We start from the raw sequence: 17,075 nt of genomic DNA, 5'->3' as shown, positions 1-17,075 counted from the left end.
TCTAACTCCCTTCTAACTACCACTTCTTCCGTTCAGTGAGATATGCTGGATTGTGAACGGAGAAGCTTCTCTGACGCTTTTTCACAGAGATTTTGAAACTGAAATCGCCAAACCCGTTTCCATCGTAGGCTCCAATGGGCTTCCCCATAGAACTTGCCAACCTGAATTCCCACAGGCTACATGTGAGAGGCACATTCTGCTGCTTCCTCCCTTAGAGTTAAACGAGCTTCTGAAAGATCATCCTCCGGGGAGTTTGTTTGGCAGAGATATAGAACACACTTTTCCAAGCCTGTTGGAAGGCATTTGCAGTGTGATTTCGCGTCTAATTTTCCAAACCAGACTGCTTGCAGCTCCAACTCCCTTCTAACTACCACTTCTTCGGTTCAGTGAGATATGCTGGATTCTAAACGGGGAAGCTTCTCTGAAGCTTTTTCACAGAGATTTTGAAAGTGAAATCGCCAAACCCGTTTCCATCGTAGGCGCCAGTGGGCTTCCCCATAGAACTTGCCAACCTGAGTTCCTATAGGCTAGATGTGAGAGGCACGTTCTGCTGCTTCCTCCCTTAGAGTTAAACTTGCTTCTGAAAGCTCAACCTCCGGGGAGTCTGTTTGGCAGAGATATAGAACACACCTTTCCAAGCCTGTTGGAATGCATTTGCAGTGTGATTTCACGTCTAATTTCCCAAACCAATCTGCTTGCAGCTCTAACTCCCTTCTAACTACCACTTCTTCGGTTCAGTGAGATATGCTGGATTCTAAACGCACAAGCTTCTCTGACGCTTTTTCACAGAGATTTTGAAACTGAAATCTCCCATGGCGTTATCACCAGAGGCGGCAATGGGCTTCCCCATAGAACTTGCCAACATGAGTTCCTACTGGCTAGATGTGAGAGGCACATTCTGCTGCTTCCTCCCTTAGAGTTAAACTTGCTTCTGAAAGCTCAACCTCCAGGGCGTCTGTTTGGCAGAGATATAGAACACACCTTTCCAAGCCTGTTGGAATGCATTTGCAGTGTGATTTTGCGTCTAATTTCCCAAACCAAACTGCTTGCAGCTCGAACTCCCTTCTAACTACCACTTCTTCGGTTCAGTGAGATATGCTGGATTCTAAACGGGGAAGCTTCTCTGGCTCTTTCTCACAGAGATTTTGAAACTGAACTCTCGCAAGCCGTTTCCACCATAGACCCCAATGGGCTTCCACATAGAACTTGCCAACCTGAATTCCTACAGGCTAGATGTGAGAGGAATACTCTGCTGATTCCTCCCTTAGAGTTAAACTTGCTTCTGAAAGCTCAACCTCCGGGGAGTCTGTTTGGCAGAGATATAGAACACACTTTTCCAAGCCTGTTGGAAGGCATTTGCAGTGTGATTTCGGGTCTAATTTCCCCAACCAAACTGCTTGCATCTCTAACTCCCATCTAACTACCACTTCTTCCGTTCAGTGAGATATGCTGGATTCTGAACGGAGAAGCTTCTCTGACGCTTTTTCACAGAGATTTTGAAACTGAAATCGCCAAACCCGTTTCCAACGTAGGCGCCTATTTGCTTCCCCATAGAACTTGCCAACCTGAATTCCTACAGGCTAGATGTGAGAGGAACATTCTGCTGATTCCTCCCTTTGTGTTAAACTTCCTTCTAAAATGTCAACCTCCAGGGAATCTCTTTGTCTGAGATATACCACACACATTTTCAAGCCTCTTGGAAGACATTTGCATTGTGATTTCGAGACTAATTTCCCAAATCAAATTGCTTGCAGCTCTAACTCCCTTCTAACTACCACTTCTTCGGTTCAGTGAGATATGCTGGATTCTGAACTGAGAAGCTTCTCTGACGCTTTTTCACAAAGATTTTGAAACTGAAATCGCCAAACCCTTTTCCATCGTAGGCTCCAATCGGCTTCCCCATAGAAGTTGCCAAACTGAATTCCTACAGGCTAGATGGGAGAGGCACATTCTGTTGCTTCCTCCCTTAGAGAGAAACTTGCTTCTGAAACCTCAACCTCCGGGGAGTCTGTTTGGCAGAGATATAGAACACACTTATCGAAGCCTGTTGGAAGGCATTTGCAGTGTGATTTCGCGTCTAATTTCCCAAACCAAACTGCTTGCACATCTAACTCCCTTCTAACTACCACTTCTTCGGTTCAGTGAGATATGCTGGATTCTAAACGCAGAAGCTTCTCTGACGCTTTTTCACAGAGATTTTGAAACTGAAATCTCCCATGCCGTTTCCACCGTAGGCGCCAATGGGCTTCCCCATAGAACTTGCCAACCTGAATTCCTACAGGCTAGATGTGAGAGGCACATTCTGCTGCTTCCTCCCTTAGAGTTAAACCAGCTTCTGAAAGCTCAACCTCCGGTGCGTCTGTTTGGCACAGATATAGAACACATTTTTCCAAGCCTGTTGGAAGGCATTTGCAGTGTGATTTCGCGTCTAGTTTCCCAAACCAAACTGCTTGCAGCTCTAACCCCCTTCTAACTACCACTTCTTCGGTTCAGTGAGATATGCTGGATTCTAAACGCACAAGCTTCTCTGACGCTTTTTCACAGAGATTTTGAAACTGAAATCTCCCATGGCGTTTCCACCAGAGGCGGCAATGGGCTTCCCCATAGAACTTGAAAACATGAGTTCCTACTGGCTAGATGTGAGACGCACATTCTGCTGCTTCCTCCCTTAGAGTTAAACTAGCTTCTGAAAGCTCAACCTCCAGGGCGTCTTTTTGGCAGAGATATAGAACACACCTTTCCAAGCCTGTTGGAATGCATTTGCAGTGTGATTTTGCGTCTAATTTCCCAAACCAAACTGCTTGCAGCTCGAACTCCCTTCTAACTACCACTTCTTCGGTTCAGTGAGATATGCTGGATTATAAACGGGGAAGCTTCTCTGGCGCTTTCTCACAGAGATTTTGAAACTGAACTCTCGCAATCCGTTTCCACCATTGGCCCCAATGGGCTTCCACATAGAACTTGCCAACCTGAATTCCTACAGGCTAGAAGTGATAGGAACACTCTGCTGATTCCTCCCTTAGAGTTAAACTTGCTTCTGAAAGCTCAACCTCCGGGGTGTCTGTTTGGCAGAGATATAGAACACACTTTTCCAAGCCTTTTGGAAGGCATTTGCAGTGTGATTTCGGGTCTAATTTCCCCAACCAAACTGCTTGCATCTCTAACTCCCTTCTAACTTCCACTTCTTCCGTTCAGTGAGATATGCTGGATTGTGAACGGAGAAGCTTCTCTGACGCTTTTTCACAGAGATTTTGAAACTGAAATCTCCAAACCCGTTTCCATCGTAGGCTCCAATGGGCTTCCCCATAGAACTTGCCAACATGAATTCCCACAGGCTACATGTGAGAGGCACATTCTGCTGCTTCCTCCCTTAGAGTTAAACGAGCTTCTGAAAGATCATCCTCCGGGGAGTTTGTTTGGCAGAGATATAGAACACACTTTTCCAAGCCTGTTGGAAGGCATTTGCAGTGTGATTTCGCGTCTAATTTCCCAAACCAGACTGCTTGCAGCTCCAACTCCCTTCTAACTACCACTTCTTCGGTTCAGTGAGATATGCTGGATTCTAAACGGGGAAGCTTCTCTGAAGCTTTTTCACAGAGATTTTGAAAGTGAAATCGCCAAACCCGTTTCCATCGTAGGCGCCAGTGGGCTTCCCCATAGAACTTGCCAACCTGAGTTCCTATAGGCTAGATGTGAGAGGCACGTTCTGCTGCTTCCTCCCTTAGAGTTAAACTTGCTTCTGAAAGCTCAAGCTCTGGGGAGTCTGTTTGGCAGAGATATAGAACACACCTTTCCAAGCCTGTTGGAACGCATTTGCAGTGTGATTTCACGTCTAATTTCCCAAACCAATCTGCTTGCAGCTCTAACTCCCTTCTAACTACCACTTCTTCGGCTCAGGGGGATATGCTGGATTCTAAACGGGGAAGCTTCTCTGGCGCTTTCTCACAGAGATTTTGAAACTGAACTCTCGCAAGCCGTTTCCACCATAGGCCCCAATGGGCTTCCCCATAGAACTTGCCAACCTGAATTCCTACAGGCTAGATGTGAGAGGAACACTCTGCTGATTCCTCCCTTAGAGTTAAACTTGCTTCTGAAAGCTCAAACTCCGGGGAGTCTGTTTGGCAGAGATATAGAACACACTTTTCCAAGCCTGTTGGAAGGCATGTGCAGTGTGATTTTGGGTCTAATTTCCCAAACCAAACTGCTTGCAGCTCCAACTCCCTTCTAACTACCACTTCTTCGGCTCAGTGAGATATGCTGGATTCTATGCGGGGAAGCTTCTCTGACGCTTTTTCACAGAGATTTTGAAACTGAAATCTCCAAACCCGTTTCCAACGTAGGCGCCAATGGGCTTCCCCATAGAACTTGCCAACCTGAATTCCTACAGGCTACATGTGAGAGGCACATTCTGCTGCTTCCTCCCTTAGAGTTAAACTAGCTTCTGAAAGCTCAAACTCCGGGGAGTCTGTTTGGCATAGATATAGAACACAATTTTCCAAGCCTGTTGGAAGGCATTTGCAGTGTGATTTTGCGTCTAATTTCCCAAACCAAACTGCTTGCAGCTCGAACTCCCTTCTAACTACCACTTCTTCGGTTCAGTGAGATATGGTGGATTCTAAACGCAGAAGCTTCTCTGACGCTTTTTCACAGAGATTTTCAAACTGAAATCTCCCATGCCATTTCCACCATAGGCAGCAATGGGCTTCCCCGTAGAACTTGCACACCTGAATTCCCACAGGCTACATGTGAGAGGCACATTCTGCTGCTTCCTCCCTTAGAGTTAAACGAGCTTCTGAAAGCTCATCCTCCGGGGAGTTTGTTTGGCAGACATATAGAACACACTTTTCCAAGCCTGTTGGAAGGCATTTGCAGTGTGATTTCGCGTCTAATTTCCCAAACCAAACTGCTTGCAGCTCTAACTGCCTTCTAACTACCACTTAACTACCACTTCTTCGGTTCAGTGAGATATGCTGGATTCTAAACGGGGAAGCTTCTCTGACGCTTTTTCACAGAGATTTTGAAACTGAAATCGCCAAACCCGTTTCTATCCTAGGCTCCAATGGGCTTCCCCATAGAACTTGCCAACCTGAATTCCTACAGGCTAGATGTGAGAGGCACATTCTGCTTCTTCCTCCCTTAGAGAGAATCTTGCTTCTGAAACCTCAACCTCCGGGGAGTCTGTTTGGCAGAGATATAGAACACACTTATCCAAGCCTGTTGGAAGGCATTTGCAGTGTGATTTCGTGTCTAATTTCCCAAAACAAACTGCTTGCAGCTCTAACTCCCTTCTAACTACCACTTCTTCGGTTCAGTGAGATATGCTGGATTCTAAACGCACAAGCTTCTCTGACGCTTTTTCACAGAGATTTTGAAACTGAAATCTCCCATGGCGTTTCCACCAGAGGCGGCAATGGGCTTCCCCATAGAACTTGCCAACATGAGTTCCTACTGGCTAGATGTGAGAGGCACATTCTGCTGCTTCCTCCCTTAGAGTTAAACTTGCTTCTGAAAGCTCAACCTCCAGGGCGTCTGTTTGGCAGAGATATAGAACACACCTTTCCAAGCCTGTTGGAATGCATTTGCAGTGTGATTTTGCGTCTAATTTCCCAAACCAAACTGCTTGCAGCTCGAACTCCCTTCTAACTACCACTTCTTCGGTTCAGTGAGATATGCTGGATTCTAAACGGGGAAGCTTCTCTGGCTCTTTCTCACAGAGATTTTGAAACTGAACTCTCGCAAGCCGTTTCCACCATAGACCCCAATGGGCTTCCACATAGAACTTGCCAACCTGAATTCCTACAGGCTAGATGTGAGAGGAACACTCTGCTGATTCCTCCCTTAGAGTTAAACTTGCTTCTGAAAGCTCAACCTCCGGGGAGTCTGTTTGGCAGAGATATAGAACACACTTTTCCAAGCCTGTTGGAAGGCATTTGCAGTGTGATTTCGGGTCTAATTTCCCCAACCAAACTGCTTGCATCTCTAACTCCCATCTAACTACCACTTCTTCCGTTCAGTGAGATATGCTGGATTCTGAACGGAGAAGCTTCTCTGACGCTTTTTCACAGAGATTTTGAAACTGAAATCGCCAAACCCGTTTCCAACGTAGGCGCCTATTTGCTTCCCCATAGAACTTGCCAACCTGAATTCCTACAGGCTACATGTGAGAGGAACATTCTGCTGATTCCTCCCTTTGAGTTAAACTTCCTTCTAAAATCTCAACCTCCAGGGAATCTCTTTGTCTGAGATATACCACACACATTTTCAAGCCTCTTGGAAGACATTTGCATTGTGATTTCGAGACTAATTTCCCAAACCAAACTGCTTGCAGCTCTAACTCCCTTCTAACTACCACTTCTTCGGCTCAGTTAGATATGCTGGATTCTGAACGGGAAGCTTCTCTGACGCTTTTTCACAGAGATTTTGAAACTGAAATCTCCAAACCCGTTTCCAACGTAGGAGCCAATGGGCTTCCCCATAGAACTTGCCAACCTGAATTCCTACAGGCTACATGTGAGAGGCACATTGTGCTGCTTCCTCCCTTAGAGTTAAACTAGCTTCTGAAAGCTCAACCTCCGGGGAGTCTGTTTGGCAGAGATATAGAACACACTTTTCCAAGCCTGTTGGAAGGCATTTGCAGTGTTATTTCGCGTCTAATTTCCCAAACCAAACTGCTTGCAGCTCTAACTGCCTTCTAACTACCACTTCTTCGGTTCAGTGAGATATGCTGGATTCTGAACTGAGAAGCTTCTCTGACGCTTTTTCACAAAGATTTTGAAACTGAAATCGCCAAACCCTTTTCCATCGTAGGCTCCAATCGGCTTCCCCATAGAAGTTGCCAACCTGAATTCCTACAGGCTAGATGGGAGAGGCACATTCTGTTGCTTCCTCCCTTAGAGAGAAACTTGCTTCTGAAACCTCAACCTCCGGGGAGTCTGTTTGGCAGAGATATAGAACACACTTATCGAAGCCTGTTGGAAGGCATTTGCAGTGTGATTTCGCGTCTAATTTCCCAAACCAAACTGCTTGCACATCTAACTCCCTTCTAACTACCACTTCTTCGGTTCAGTGAGATATGCTGGATTCTAAACGCAGAAGCTTCTCTGACGCTTTTTCACAGAGATTTTGAAACTGAAATCTCCCATGCCGTTTCCACCGTAGGCGCCAATGGGCTTCCCCATAGAACTTGCCAACCTGAATTCCTACAGGCTAGATGTGAGAGGCACATTCTGCTGCTTCCTCCCTTAGAGTTAAACTAGCTTCTGAAAGCTCAACCTCCGGTGCGTCTGTTTGGCACAGATATAGAACACATTTTTCCAAGCCTGTTGGAAGGCATTTGCAGTGTGATTTCGCGTCTAGTTTCCCAAACCAAACTGCTTGCAGCTCTAACCCCCTTCTAACTACCACTTCTTCGGTTCAGTGAGATATGCTGGATTCTAAACGCACAAGCTTCTCTGACGCTTTTTCACAGAGATTTTGAAACTGAAATCTCCCATGGCGTTTCCACCAGAGGCGGCAATGGGCTTCCCCATAGAACTTGAAAACATGAGTTCCTACTGGCTAGATGTGAGACGCACATTCTGCTGCTTCCTCCCTTAGAGTTAAACTAGCTTCTGAAAGCTCAACCTCCAGGGCGTCTTTTTGGCAGAGATATAGAACACACCTTTCCAAGCCTGTTGGAATGCATTTGCAGTGTGATTTTGCGTCTAATTTCCCAAACCAAACTGCTTGCAGCTCGAACTCCCTTCTAACTACCACTTCTTCGGTTCAGTGAGATATGCTGGATTATAAACGGGGAAGCTTCTCTGGCGCTTTCTCACAGAGATTTAGAAACTGAACTCTCTCAATCCGTTTCCACCATTGGCCCCAATGGGCTTCCACATAGAACTTGCCAACCTGAATTCCTACAGGCTAGATGTGATAGGAACACTCTGCTGATTCCTCCCTTAGAGTTAAACTTGCTTCTGAAAGCTCAACCTCCGGGGTGTCTGTTTGGCAGAGATATAGAACACACTTTTCCAAGCCTGTTGGAAGGCATTTGCAGTGTGATTTCGGGTCTAATTTCCCCAACCAAACTGCTTGCATCTCTAACTCCCTTCTAACTTCCACTTCTTCCGTTCAGTGAGATATGCTGGATTCTAAACGGGGAAGCTTCTCTGACGCTTTTTCACAGAGATTTTGAAACTGAAATTTCCAAACCCGTTTCCAACATAGGGGTCAATGGGCTTCCACATAGAACTTGCCAACCTGAATTCCTACCGGATAGATGTGAGAGGCACATTCTGCTGATTCCTCCCTTAGAGTTAAACGTGCTTCTAAAGCTCAACCTCTTAGGCGTCTGTTTGGCAGAGATATAGAACACACTTTTCCAAGCCTGTTGGAAGGCATTTGCAATGTGATTTCGAGTCTGATTTCAGAAAACAAACGGATTGCAGCTCTAACTCCCTTCTAACTACAACTTCTTCGGTTCAGTGAGATATGCTGGATTCTAAGCGGGGAAGCTTCTCTGACGCTTTTTCACAGAGATTTTGAAACTGAAATCTCCCATGCCGTTTCCACCATAGGCAGCAATGGGCTTCCCCATAGAACTTGCCAACCTGAATTCATACAGGCTAGATGTGAGAGGCACATTCTGCTGCTTCCTCCCTTAGTGTTAAACTTGCTTCTGTAAGCTCAACCTCCGGGGAGTCTGTTTGACAGAGATATAGAAGATAATTTTCCAAGCCTGTTGGAAGGCATTTGCAGTTTGATTTCGCGTCTAATTTCCCAAACCAAACTGCTTGCAGCTCTAACTCCCTTCTAACTACCACTTCTTAGCTTCAGTGAGATATGCTGCATTCTAAACGCAGAAGCTTCTCTGATGCTTTTTCACAGAGATTTTGAAACTGAAATTTCCAAACCCGTTTCCAACGTAGGCGCCAATGGGCTTCCCCATAGAACTTGCCAACCTGAATTCCTACATGCTATATGTGAGAGGCACATTCTGCTGCTTTCTCCCTTAGAGTGAAACTTGCTTCTGAAAGCTCAACCTCCGGGCAGTGTGTTTGGCAGAGATATAGAACACACTTTTCCAAGCCTGTTGGAACGCATTTGCAGTTTGATTTGGCGTCTAATTTCCCAAACCAAACTGCTTGCAGCTCGAACTCCCTACTAACTACCACTTCTTCGGTTCAGTGAGATATGCTGGATTCTAAACGGGGAAGCTTCTCTGCCGCTTTTTCGCACAGATTTTGAAACTGAAATCTCCCATGCCGTTTCCAACGTAGGCGCCAATTGGCTTCCCCATAGAACTTGCCAACCTGAATTCCTTCAGGCTAGATGTGAGAGGCACATTCTGCTGCTTCCTCCCTTAGAGTTAAACAAGCTTCTGAAACCTCAACCTCCGGGGAGTCTGTTTGGCAGAGATATAGAACACACTTTTCGAAGCCTGTTGGAAGGTATTTGCAATGTGATTTCCCGTATAATTTCCCACAACAAACTGCTTGCAGCTCGAACTCCCTTCTAACAACCACTTCTTCGGTTCAGTGAGATATGCTGGATTCTAAACGGGGAAGCTTCTCTGCCGCTTTTTCGCACAGATTTTGAAACTGAAATCTCCCATGCCGTTTCCACCATTGGCAGCAATGTGCTTCCCCATAGAACTTGCCAACCTGAATTCCTACAGGATAGATGTGAGAGGCACATTCTGTTGATTCCTCCCTTAGAGTTATACTTGCTTCTAAAGCTCAACCTCCGAGGCATCTGTTTGGCAGAGATATAGAACACACTTTTCCAAGCCTGTTGGAAGGCATTTGCAATGTGATTTCGCGTCTAATTTCCGAAAACAAACGGCTTGCAGCTCTAACTCCCTTCTAACTACAACTTCTTCGGTTCAGTGAGATATGCTGGATTCTAAACGGGGTAGCTTCTCTGACGCTTTTTCACAGAGATTTTGAAACTGAAATCTCCCATGCCGTTTCCACCATAGGCAGCAATGGGCTTCCCCATAGAACTTGCCAACCTGAATTCCTACAGGCTACATGTGAGAGGCACATTCTGCTGCTTCCTCCCTTAGAGTTAAACTTGCTTCTGTAAGCTCAACCTCCGGGGAGTCTGTTTGGCAGAGATATAGAACACACTTTTCCAAGCCTGTTGGAAGGCATTTGCAGTTTGATTTCGCGTCTAATTTCCCAAACCAAACTGCTTGCAGCTCGAACTCCCTTCTAACTACCACTTCTTCGGTTCATTGAGATATGCTGGATTCTAAACGGGGAAGCTTCTCTGACGCTTTTTCGCACAGATTTTGAAACTGAAATCTCCCATGCCGTTTAAAACGTAGGCGCCAATTGGCTTCCCCATAGAACTTGCCAACCTGAATTCCCACAGGCTAGATGTGAGAGGCACATTCTGCTGCTTCCTCCCTTAGAGTTAAACTAGCTTCGGAAAGCTCAACCTCCTGGGAGTCTGTTTGGCAGAGATATAGAACACAATTTTCCAAGCCTGTTGGAAGGCATTTGCAGTTTGATTTCGCGTCTAATTTCCCAAACCAAACTGCTTGCAGCTCGAACTCCCTTCTAACTACCACTTCTTCGGTTCAGTGAGATATGCTGAATTCTAAACGGGGAAGCTTCTCTGACGCTTTATCACAGAGATTTTGAAACTGATATCGCCAAACCCGTTTCCATCGTAGGCTCCAATGGGCTTCCCCATAGAACTTGCCAACCTGAATTCCTACAGGCTAGATGGGAGAGGCACATTCTGCTGCTTCCCCCCTTAGAGAGAAACTTGCTTCTGAAAGCTGAACCTCCGGGGAGTCTGTTTGGCAGAGATATAGAACACACTTATCCAAGCCTGTTGGAAGGCATTTGCAGTGTGATTTCGTGTCTAATTTCCCAAAAGAAACTGCTTGCAGCTCCAACTCCCTTGTAACTACCACTTCTTCGGCTCAGTGAGATATGCTGGATTCTAAACGGGGAAGCTTCTCTGACGCTTTTTCACAGAGATTTTGAAACTGAAATCTCCAAACCCGTTTCCAACGTAGGCGCCAGTGGGCTTCCCCATAGAACTTGCCAACCTGAATTCCTACAGGCTAGATGTGAGAGGAACACTCTGCTGATTCCTCCTTTAGAGTTAAACTTGCTTCTGAAAGCTCAACCTACGGGGAGTCTGTTTGGTAGAGATATAGAACACATTTTTCCAAGCCTGTTGGAAGGCATTTGCACTGTGATTTCGCGTCTAATTTCCCAAACCAAAATGCTTGCAGCTCTAACCCCCTACTAACTACCACTTCTTCGGTTCAGTCTTCTCTGACGCTTTTTCACAGAGATTTTGAAACTGAAATCGCCAAACCCGTTTCCATCGTAGGCTCCAATGGGCTTCCCCATAGAACTTGCCAACCTGATTTCCTACAGGCTAGATGGGAGAGGCACATTCTGCTGCTTCCTCCCTTAGAGTAAAACTTGCTTCTGAAAGCTCAACCTCCGGGGAGTCTGTTTGGCAGAGATATAGAACACACTTTTCCAAGCCTGTTGGAAGGCATTTGCAATGTGATTTCGCGTCTAATTTCCCAAACCAAACTGCTTGCAGCTCTAACTGCCTTCTAACTACCACTTCTTCGGTTCAGTGAGATATGCTGGATTCTGAACGGAGAAGCTTTTCTGACGCTTTTTCACAGAGATTTTGAAACTGAAATCGCCAAACCCTTTTCCATCGTAGGCTCCAATGGGCTTCCCCATAGAACTTGCCAACCTGAATTCCTACAGGCTAGATGGGAGAGGCACATTCTGCTGCTTCCTCCCTTAGAGTTTAAGGAGCTTCTGAAAGCTCATCATCCGGGGAGTTTGTTTGGCAGAGATATAGAACACACTTTTGCAAGCCTGTTGGAAGGCATGTGCAGTGTGATTTCGCGTCAAATTTCCCAAACCAAACTGCTTGCAGCTCTAACTGCCTTCTAACTACCACTTCTTCGGTTCAGTGAGATATGCTGGATTCTAAACGCAGAAGCTTCTCTAATGCTTTTTCACAGAGATTTTGAAACTGAAATCGCCAAACCCGTTTCCAACGTAGGTACCTATGAGCTTACCCCTAGAACTTGCCAACCTGAATTCCTACAGGCTAGATGTGAGAGGAACATTCTGCTGATTCCTCCCTTTGAGTTAAACTTCCTACTAAAAGCTCAACCTCCAGGGAATTTCTCTGTCTGAGATATACCACACACATTTTCAAGCCTCTTGGAACACATTTGCATTGTGATTTCGAGACTAATTTCGGAAACCAAACTGCTTCTTCGGTTCAGTGAGATATCCTGGATTATAAACGCACAAGCTTCTCTGACGCTTTTTCACAGAGATTTTGAAACTGAAATCTCCCATGGCGTTTCCACCAGAGGCGGCAATGGGCTTCCCCATAGAACTTGCCAACATGAGTTCCTACAGGCTAGATGTGAGAGGCACATTCTGCTGCTTCCTCCCTTAGAGTTAAACTTGCTTCTGAAAGCTCAACCTCCAGGGCGTCTGTTTGGCAGAGATATAGAACACACCTTTCCAAGCCTGTTGGAAGGCATTTGCAGTGTGATTTTGCGTCTAATTTCCCAAAGCAAACTGCTTGCAGCTCGAACTCCCTTCTAACTACCACTTCTTCGGTTCAGTGAGATATGCTGGATTCTAAACGAACAAGCTTCTCTGACGCTTTTTCACAGAGATTTTGAAACTGAAATCTCCCATGCCGTTTCCACCGTAGGCGCCAATGGGCTTCCCCATAGAACTTGCCAACCTGAATTCCTACAGGCTAGATGTGAGAGGAACACTCTGCTGATTCCTCCCTTAGAGTTAAACTTGCTTCTGAAAGCTCAAACTCCGGGGAGTCTGTTTGGCAGAGATATAGAACACACTTTTCCAAGCCTGTTGGAAGGCATGTGCAGTGTGATTTTGGGTCTAATTTCCCAAACCAAACTGCTTGCAGCTCCAACTCCCTTCTAACTACCACTTCTTCGGCTCAGTGAGATATGCTGGATTCTATGCGGGGAAGCTTCTCTGACGCTTTTTCACAGAGATTTTGAAACTGAAATCTCCAAACCCGTTTCCAACGTAGGCGCCAATGGGCTTCCCCATAGAACTTGCCAACCTGAATTCCTACAGGCTACATGTGAGAGGCACATTCTGCTGCTTCCTCCCTTAGAGTTAAACTAGCTTCTGAAAGCTCAAACTCCGGGGAGTCTGTTTGGCATAGATATAGAACACAATTTTCCAAGCCTGTTGGAAGGCATTTGCAGTGTGATTTTGCGTCTAATTTCCCAAACCAAACTGCTTGCAGCTCGAACTCCCTTCTAACTACCACTTCTTCGGTTCAGTGAGATATGGTGGATTCTAAACGCAGAAGCTTCTCTGACGCTTTTTCACAGAGATTTTCAAACTGAAATCTCCCATGCCATTTCCACCATAGGCAGCAATGGGCTTCCCCGTAGAACTTGCACACCTGAATTCCCACAGGCTACATGTGAGAGGCACATTCTGCTGCTTCCTCCCTTAGAGTTAAACGAGCTTCTGAAAGCTCATCCTCCGGGGAGTTTGTTTGGCAGACATATAGAACACACTTTTCCAAGCCTGTTGGAAGGCATTTGCAGTGTGATTTCGCGTCTAATTTCCCAAACCAAACTGCTTGCAGCTCTAACTGCCTTCTAACTACCACTTAACTACCACTTCTTCGGTTCAGTGAGATATGCTGGATTCTAAACGGGGAAGCTTCTCTGACGCTTTTTCACAGAGATTTTGAAACTGAAATCGCCAAACCCGTTTCTATCCTAGGCTCCAATGGGCTTCCCCATAGAACTTGCCAACCTGAATTCCTACAGGCTAGATGTGAGAGGCACATTCTGCTTCTTCCTCCCTTAGAGAGAATCTTGCTTCTGAAACCTCAACCTCCGGGGAGTCTGTTTGGCAGAGATATAGAACACACTTATCCAAGCCTGTTGGAAGGCATTTGCAGTGTGATTTCGTGTCTAATTTCCCAAAACAAACTGCTTGCAGCTCTAACTCCCTTCTAACTACCACTTCTTCGGTTCAGTGAGATATGCTGGATTCTAAACGCACAAGCTTCTCTGACGCTTTTTCACAGAGATTTTGAAACTGAAATCTCCCATGGCGTTTCCACCAGAGGCGGCAATGGGCTTCCCCATAGAACTTGCCAACATGAGTTCCTACTGGCTAGATGTGAGAGGCACATTCTGCTGCTTCCTCCCTTAGAGTTAAACTTGCTTCTGAAAGCTCAACCTCCAGGGCGTCTGTTTGGCAGAGATATAGAACACACCTTTCCAAGCCTGTTGGAATGCATTTGCAGTGTGATTTTGCGTCTAATTTCCCAAACCAAACTGCTTGCAGCTCGAACTCCCTTCTAACTACCACTTCTTCGGTTCAGTGAGATATGCTGGATTCTAAACGGGGAAGCTTCTCTGGCTCTTTCTCACAGAGATTTTGAAACTGAACTCTCGCAAGCCGTTTCCACCATAGACCCCAATGGGCTTCCACATAGAACTTGCCAACCTGAATTCCTACAGGCTAGATGTGAGAGGAACACTCTGCTGATTCCTCCCTTAGAGTTAAACTTGCTTCTGAAAGCTCAACCTCCGGGGAGTCTGTTTGGCAGAGATATAGAACACACTTTTCCAAGCCTGTTGGAAGGCATTTGCAGTGTGATTTCGGGTCTAATTTCCCCAACCAAACTGCTTGCATCTCTAACTCCCATCTAACTACCACTTCTTCCGTTCAGTGAGATATGCTGGATTCTGAACGGAGAAGCTTCTCTGACGCTTTTTCACAGAGATTTTGAAACTGAAATCGCCAAACCCGTTTCCAACGTAGGCGCCTATTTGCTTCCCCATAGAACTTGCCAACCTGAATTCCTACAGGCTACATGTGAGAGGAACATTCTGCTGATTCCTCCCTTTGAGTTAAACTTCCTTCTAAAATCTCAACCTCCAGGGAATCTCTTTGTCTGAGATATACCACACACATTTTCAAGCCTCTTGGAAGACATTTGCATTGTGATTTCGAGACTAATTTCCCAAACCAAACTGCTTGCAGCTCTAACTCCCTTCTAACTACCACTTCTTCGGCTCAGTTAGATATGCTGGATTCTGAACGGGAAGCTTCTCTGACGCTTTTTCACAGAGATTTTGAAACTGAAATCTCCAAACCCGTTTCCAACGTAGGAGCCAATGGGCTTCCCCATAGAACTTGCCAACCTGAATTCCTACAGGCTACATGTGAGAGGCACATTGTGCTGCTTCCTCCCTTAGAGTTAAACTAGCTTCTGAAAGCTCAACCTCCGGGGCGTCTGTTTGGCAGAGATATAGAACACACATTTCCAAGCCTGTTGGAAGGCATTTGCAGTGTGATTTCGCGTCTAATTTCCCAAACCAAACTGCTTGCAGCTCTAACTGCCTTCTAACTACCACTTCTTCGGTTCAGTGAGATATGCTGTATTCTGAACTGAGAAGCTTCTCTGACGCTTTTTCACAAAGATTTTGAAACTGAAATCGCCAAACCCTTTTCCATCGTAGGCTCCAATCGGCTTCCCCATAGAAGATGCCAACCTGAATTCCTACAGGCTAGATGGGAGAGGCACATTCTGTTGCTTCCTCCCTTAGAGAGAAACTTGCTTCTGAAACCTCAACCTCCGGGGAGTCTGTTTGGCAGAGATATAGAACACACTTATCGAAGCCTGTTGGAAGGCATTTGCAGTGTGATTTCGCGTCTAATTTCCCAAACCAAACTGCTTGCACATCTAACTCCCTTCTAACTACCACTTCTTCGGTTCAGTGAGATATGCTGGATTCTAAACGCAGAAGCTTCTCTGACGCTTTTTCACAGAGATTTTGAAACTGAAATCTCCCATGCCGTTTCCACCGTAGGCGCCAATGGGCTTCCCCATAGAACTTGCCAACCTGAATTCCTACAGGCTAGATGTGAGAGGCACATTCTGCTGCTTCCTCCCTTAGAGTTAAACTAGCTTCTGAAAGCTCAACCTCCGGTGCGTCTGTTTGGCACAGATATAGAACACATTTTTCCAAGCCTGTTGGAAGGCATTTGCAGTGTGATTTCGCGTCTAGTTTCCCAAACCAAACTGCTTGCAGCTCTAACCCCCTTCTAACTACCACTTCTTCGGTTCAGTGAGATATGCTGGATTCTAAACGCACAAGCTTCTCTGACGCTTTTTCACAGAGATTTTGAAACTGAAATCTCCCATGGCGTTTCCACCAGAGGCGGCAATGGGCTTCCCCATAGAACTTGAAAACATGAGTTCCTACTGGCTAGATGTGAGACGCACATTCTGCTGCTTCCTCCCTTAGAGTTAAACTAGCTTCTGAAAGCTCAACCTCCAGGGCGTCTTTTTGGCAGAGATATAGAACACACCTTTCCAAGCCTGTTGGAATGCATTTGCAGTGTGATTTTGCGTCTAATTTCCCAAACCAAACTGCTTGCAGCTCGAACTCCCTTCTAACTACCACTTCTTCGGTTCAGTGAGATATGCTGGATTATAAACGGGGAAGCTTCTCTGGCGCTTTCTCACAGAGATTTAGAAACTGAACTCTCGCAATCCGTTTCCACCATTGGCCCCAATGGGCTTCCACATAGAACTTGCCAACCTGAATTCCTACAGGCTAGATGTGATAGGAACACTCTGCTGATTCCTCCCTTAGAGTTAAACTTGCTTCTGAAAGCTCAACCTCCGGGGTGTCTGTTTGGCAGAGATATAGAACACACTTTTCCAAGCCTGTTGGAAGGCATTTGCAGTGTGATTTCGGGTCTAATTTCCCCAACCAAACTGCTTGCATCTCTAACTCCCTTCTAACTTCCACTTCTTCCGTTCAGTGAGATATGCTGGATTCTAAACGGGGAAGCTTCTCTGACGCTTTTTCACAGAGATTTTGAAACTGAAATTTCCAAACCCGTTTCCAACATAGGGGTCAATGGGCTTCCACATAGAACTTGCCAACCTGAATTCCTACCGGATAGATGTGAGAGGCACATTCTGCTGATTCCTCCCTTAGAGTTAAACGTGCTTCTAAAGCTCAACCTCTTAGGCGTCTGTTTGGCAGAGAT

This window comes from Cynocephalus volans, chromosome 16 (assembly GCF_027409185.1).
Source record: "Cynocephalus volans isolate mCynVol1 chromosome 16, mCynVol1.pri, whole genome shotgun sequence".
NCBI classification, from domain to species: domain Eukaryota; kingdom Metazoa; phylum Chordata; class Mammalia; order Dermoptera; family Cynocephalidae; genus Cynocephalus; species Cynocephalus volans.
Note: the sequence above shows the minus strand (reverse complement) of the source record.